General features: G+C 39.7%; 1 long non-coding RNA gene across 2 annotated transcripts in view; it reads left to right on the forward strand.

Moving 5' to 3' along the window:
- Window positions 1-4613, forward strand: part of LOC138042279 (uncharacterized) — a 30978-nt gene extending 26365 nt beyond the window's left edge. For both annotated transcript variants that reach the window (XR_011130973.1, XR_011130972.1), the window contains exons 3-4: window positions 519-1331; window positions 2764-4613. This is a non-coding gene — a long non-coding RNA (uncharacterized lncRNA). The remainder of the gene's footprint in view (window positions 1-518; window positions 1332-2763) is intronic.
- Window positions 4614-6276: the final 1663 nt, after the last annotated feature.

Raw genomic sequence — 6276 nt, forward strand, 5'->3', positions numbered from 1 at the left:
CTGAGTAGGGTCCTTTAAAAAGTAAAGAAGTATCACTGGCGGATAGGATTTAAACATTAGACGCCAACGTGCAAACATGCATAATTTTAATAACAATCACAAGCAACACGTGCCTTAGAAAATTGCCGATGTTAACTTCCTTTTTCGACTGATCTCATTCTATCACTAAGTGATGCTGCACTTATTCCAAGGGTGACTTGGTCTTTCATCAGGTTAACCAGCGGCGATACAACGATGATAATGTTCTCTTCACGAGTTGGTTCCACATAAGAATACACAATAGGCAGGATCCACGATTTTCTTAGGAGGGGGTGCACCACTAAGGAATGGCGTAGCTAACCAGTTGTATTAGAAAGCCGCAGGTCATCACAGGGGTGGGGGGGGGGGGGGGCGCGGGAGTGCGCACTCCCTGCACCCTCCCCTTAGAGGGCCACAAGTTTATCAGTAATGTTAGTTACTGTCACGTGTTACCCTCGTAAAATGAAGTCTCTCTCTAAAATAAAGTCTCTCTCTCTCAGATCCATCCCTGGGCAAAGCCTGAAATACTACAGACTTTCCGAAACCAGTTGGAAGATTCTCGAAAACATCGCTTTTTTGATTCAACAACAAATCACAAGGCTTCCTCTTGATGCTTGTTGAGTCTTTCAAATCCGAAAACTTCGCATACTTTCCTACATCACGCCATATTTCCCAACGCGTATGCTCGAGGTCCTTGCAAAAAGCTCTCGCTTTACTTCTTCGAATGTGCAAGGTGAAGCGTGGTTGGTCGTTAACAGCAGACGTCACGGAATTTTTATCTCGGCTCGGTTTCGTAGACGGTTTTTCTCGGCGGGTGAAACTAGAGCCGAAAAAACCGGGTGCTCTCGCAAAAAGACCTTTTGGGTATAGCGCGAAATTATCAATTGAAATTAAATATTCAATGGAGTAGTCTGTTTTGATTCTGAATTCTTGATCCTGCTATTTAGCTTGGATCATATTACTGCACCAATGTATGAAATACAATGTCGACCAATGAGTAGCTGAGTTTCATTATAATCTACTGAATGTGATGTAGCCCCTGCAATACATGTCATAGTTGACCGCTCCTCTAAAGGGCTTTTCAGAGCCAATCAAACCAAACAACAGAAGACAACTGTTACGAATTCCAACTGCCCGGAGGTTAGGGTAGCAAGGACTAGCGTGATCAGTCACTGATCAGAACGGACTTTGAACGCAGGATGATCTCCGAAGCTCAATGCTACCTCGCGAATCACTGGGCCACACTGCCTCCCACTTTTGGAATACTCTTTTGATTAGTATCTTGTAAGCAAGAGGCATTTTGACAGGGTCAGGTATCGAACTTCGTTGTTGCTCTTACTTACGGCTATTATAATACACTCAATCTTCTTAATACCGGATGCCCTAGAAAGGTGCCACACTGTCTGGAAATAAGCTAAATGAAGCATAAGAAAACACTTATTAATTGTTAATTTTGCCAAATATTTACAATGGGAATCACATTTCTCAGTCGCACGAGAGGGCCTTCTTTTCTTGATACCCTCGTAGCTAAGTGAAGTGTACATAGTTTACTACTGAATTTTAATTAAGTGTTCATCTAATACGACTCTCAAATATGGTTTCATTTGGGGGTCACTTCGTATGTGGTTGTTCAATTTTTTTGCTCAAATTTTTGCCATAAGCTAATTATCCGTAATAATTCATATTTGATTTCAGCAATTCAAAATATCTATTCCCTCGCCTGTCAGAGCTGTTTCCAAAGTTTTTCAATTCTTTAGCGAACAGCATCGGGCACTTGATAACCATCCGTGTACATTGGAAAAATGCTATCGCCGATGTTATAAATGAGGTCGTTTTGGAATAAGTTGCACAAAAGAGGGCCAACGTTAATTGTGAACCGTGAGGGCGGCATCTTTAACACAACTGCATGAAACGTCCGCAAGTGTATCAATTTAAAAAGTAGTATGCGTGGTAGACGTACTTTTTAGACGTACTTCCGCCGGTTAATTATCGTTTCGGCTCAACCGAAGAGACACTACAATTGACTTACATTTCGGTGGAGAGAAACCATAACAACGGAAATACGTCTGCCACGCAGACTATACAATTAAAGCGGCAACTACAATAACTGTAAAACTTTATCAATTATTGGTATTTCTTATGCTTCTGATTTAAAAAAAAAAATGATGCCGAGACCTGTGCTTCGTTAAATTACTGAACGTTAACAGATTCATTTGGCGCGCTTTCTGTCACCCTGGTAGTACAGTAAAAACCCGCAAGTAAGAACCTACATTTTTAGGAGTTAGCCTAAACAGGTTGTTATAGAAATGGTACTTAACAGAATTTTAGGCTATTTAGGTTCTTAAAACTGGTTCTTATTCTTGGAGAAAAACACACCTGCATAACTGAATATAATATATCAACATATCCTTCTTTTTAACCTGGAACTTCGGCATCAAATATTTCAATACATTTTTTTATTATTGTTGCTATTTATAATTATTACTAGCTTCACTGCATTTACCATACAGTAGTGTGGATCTACACTTGCTTAGTATGCTTTGTAACTACATATTTTGCACTCATTTTTCTTAAGAAAATCATGTTTTACAGCAATGGCAATATGGTTTTTCTTTGATTATGATTACAGTAAATTATGTGATTTTAGAAAATAAGAACCTATTTTAATTTTCTTAGGCTTAACAGGTTCTTGTTTATAGGGGATATAAATGGCAAATTTTAGGCTAACAGGTTCTTAATTTTTAGGTTCTTACTTGCGGGTTTTTACTGTAGTGCCTCTCTAAAACTCTCCAGAGGGCGAGCAAGCGAGGCTCTGGACAAATCGTGTCAAGTTTTTGTCCCAGCACTCGGCAAAGTCCTGTTGACTTGTGGCGGTTTTTTGCTTAGGTGGCCTCATACACCGCAATCCTTTTCAGAGACATTACGCCAAGCCGGCCACTTCTGCTGGAAAGAACGTACTCGAGCTCGCAGAGGACAGCGACAAAACCGGGAACATCATCCCCTCACTCCGGTCAAACCAGTTTAGACAGCGCGCGCATCATATTTTTGGCAAGACGAAGGTCAAAATCGAGCCTTCAATATGGCGTTTTGGAGTGCGATCGAGACTTGGCCTTGGGTTTGAAACTGTCTACAAGCAACGGTTTGCGCGTACTCAATGAAGACTTGATACCCATTTCTGCAGAGACCTTTCTTTCTCGTCGAGTAGAAAGGCTCTGGTGGCAGGGTGCTTTTTGCTTTTTTCTGAGTGTTGCAAGGCAAATGATTCACACCTTTATTCAGTGATAAGAAAGGCGCGATTTCCGCCACTCTCTCGAGTTTGGTTTTCTTTCTTCCACGAGAGAGGGGTGAAGGTGCCTTTCCCAACTTATAGTAGGGACTTAAACGGAATGACGAAGGCGACGTCGACGAAAAGGTCACCTCAAAATAGAACTCTGCAATATCGTAAGTCTTTCGCGATTATTCCATGTTGTTCACGTTTTGCAATATGGACGAAGTAATCCTAGCTAAACATAAACGGTTCGAGCGGTTTCAGAGTAGAACAGAGAATGAAAGATTCACATTTCTAAACTCAAAACCTCAAATTTGGTGATTTCAGGTCGTCGTGGAGAGTGTCGCAAAAATACGCGCTAAAATGCGTGATGCACGTGCAGCACGATTATTTTTCCTCTTTTAACCCATTATATTGTTGTTTTTCGGCTTTCTCTTTGACGACCGCGTCGTAGATCGTAAGCCCCGTTGCCACTTGTGTGATAAGCACAAGCGTAAGCACAAGGATTGATGATTTTAGCAACGTTCACATGGTGAAACAAGCCGAGGAAAATTGGGCATACGCAAGCTTAGTAACGTCGGAGATCTAGTAAGATATAAGATTGCACACAAATCGTTATGCTGGTGCTTATGCTTAACTCGTGCCGCCGGTCTTCATTTGTGATTAGAATTAGGCACAAGCGTGAGATAAGTACAAGCACAAGGGAAGGAGAAATTTCCTTTTCTTGTGCTTATACCTGTGTTTATGCTTATGCCTGCTCATGTTTATGCTTGTGCTCATCGCAAATCGCACAAGTGGGCGCCAGGCTTTAAAGTCCCCAGTGGCTGATAATCGAGCCCAGTTATAAGAGAGATTGAGCGCACCCTCATAATGGTTACAGATAACGTTTATCGTATGAGGACACTGTCAATTTCAAGCAAGTTCAAACGGCCACAACTTTTACGATAAGCCTTTAAGGAGTTAAGCAGCTCAGAAAAGAAAGCTGATTATGTTGTTAGATCATGAAAATGTACTTCCCTTTTCCCTTCCTAATATTTTCAGTTAGCTTATTTCTTTATCTTCTTTATATTGGGTTGCATACAATTCTCAGCGCCATCTCACGTGGATCAAAAAGTAACTGCATGAAAGGATCATTTCTACCATGAAATGACAAATGTAGGTTGCCAAAAAAAAATATTTTTAAATTTATATTCCGGGGTACGTTTTACGTTTTAATTCATTACCCAACCAGCAAGAAAAAGTAAAGCAAAGTTTGTTTACATTGAAGGCCGTTCTAAAAAGCCAATTAGCTCCACAAAGAACTTTGATAAAATATTTGGAAGGTTCAGATAAGTTATCATAACACTTCCGTCTGTTTGTTTGATAGCACGTATATTTGCAGATAGCACCTGAAGTAGTGCATGCAATGGCCGATACTGAAACCTTGGGCGTGGAGTGGTGGATCAGCTTCGACAGTGAAAACATGTTGAGCAAAGCAAAAACTGAAAAAAAAATGCTTTGACTGTTTTTCGATGTATTTCCCGTCTGGTGTGGGAGTTCTTAGTGTTATTTTAAACCAACTCATGACCAATCACTTGAGATATCAAGTTTGGATAACTAGTTGACGTCAATCCAAGAGATTGTATTTTTAGCATGGAATAAGCCTCTGCGTTGTACTGATTATATCTTCCTGACAGTGTTGCCAAAAAACGACAACAACAACAAAATGCGACCGACTTAAAAAACAAAAATTACACGTATGCAAAAATCGAGTACCACTGAATGCACAATCACACGCCACGGTTTCAAAAATATCCCGTTCGGGAAAACTCTAAGCCCCTCGTCATGTGCCTCTCTGATCAAATAGTAAACATGAATCGGACAGTTTAGAGAACATCACAAAGTGAATTTGACACGTACCCCAAACAAGTAAAGGTCAGCAAATTGGAAGTGATCCCAGTGGTGGTCTATATGAACTCTCAGTAGTAAATTCATTTTCAAAACTCGATTAAAGATACAAGATAAAAACTGGGTGGGATAAAATGGCAAAGAGCCAGGGTCCTTATCCGGCTGTGTTAAAAAAAAAATCTCCACCATGATGTCTCGAAGAAATGGGATTTGATATTTTGTTTGCACGGCATAGCTGCCGAAACATTTTAGCTTGGCAATTTATAAATCAGGTTATTTGAAAACGTCGGTTTTAATGTTTTCTATTTTGATCAAAGGACTTTTACCTCTGTTAGGTACTTAAGATACAAGAAGACACAAATGACATAAACAAAAGGGACAAAGAAATTTAAGGTCAAATCCATTTAATTGCAAACACTGGTTTCTTCATCCCCGGTGTCTGACACAACCTCAACAAGAAAGCCGTATTGCTTATGATCCTGGCAATGCTTAATCAGGCAAAGCATGATTATGAACAACCATGTCACAATCATTGAATAATTCCCGCAAGGACATCGCGTTCTGGGGCTTAAAACAAATCTTGCTTGATCATATCCATTTTTAAATGGAATTCCACTTATTTCTTATTGTTAAGGCGACAAAGTTTTTAAGTGTAAGTTGAACTCCAGTTGTGTATATACACCAGTCTTTTCTGTGTCTCTGAGTCCAATTCAGTGATATCAAGACTGTACCAGTATCAACTAGAGAAAATAATAGCATTTAGACAGAGTAAATTAATAAAGCATTTCGAGCAATGGAAGAAGTTTTTGATATACGTTAGCTGGTAGGATAGGCACCCTGTATGTTCCTCTTTTTTAAGGTTGTGTAAATGTGACTCTGTCGTCAGCTTTCATTGTTAGTTGTAATTAATGTGAACCAGCACGTTGTGCATCATATTGTCTATCGTGAAATACTAATACATGTGAAAGTTATTTAATTACAACAACACAACAACAACAGCAAAAACAAAAAGATGCATTTTCTCAGGGAAGAAAACTGGTATAATAATATTATATATTGAGATATGGCGGCCCTATTTCTCCGGGAATTTACGGAAAAGGAGA

The sequence above is a fragment of the Montipora capricornis genome, chromosome 3 (assembly GCF_036669925.1).
Source record: "Montipora capricornis isolate CH-2021 chromosome 3, ASM3666992v2, whole genome shotgun sequence".
Classification (NCBI taxonomy): Eukaryota; Metazoa; Cnidaria; class Anthozoa; order Scleractinia; family Acroporidae; genus Montipora; species Montipora capricornis.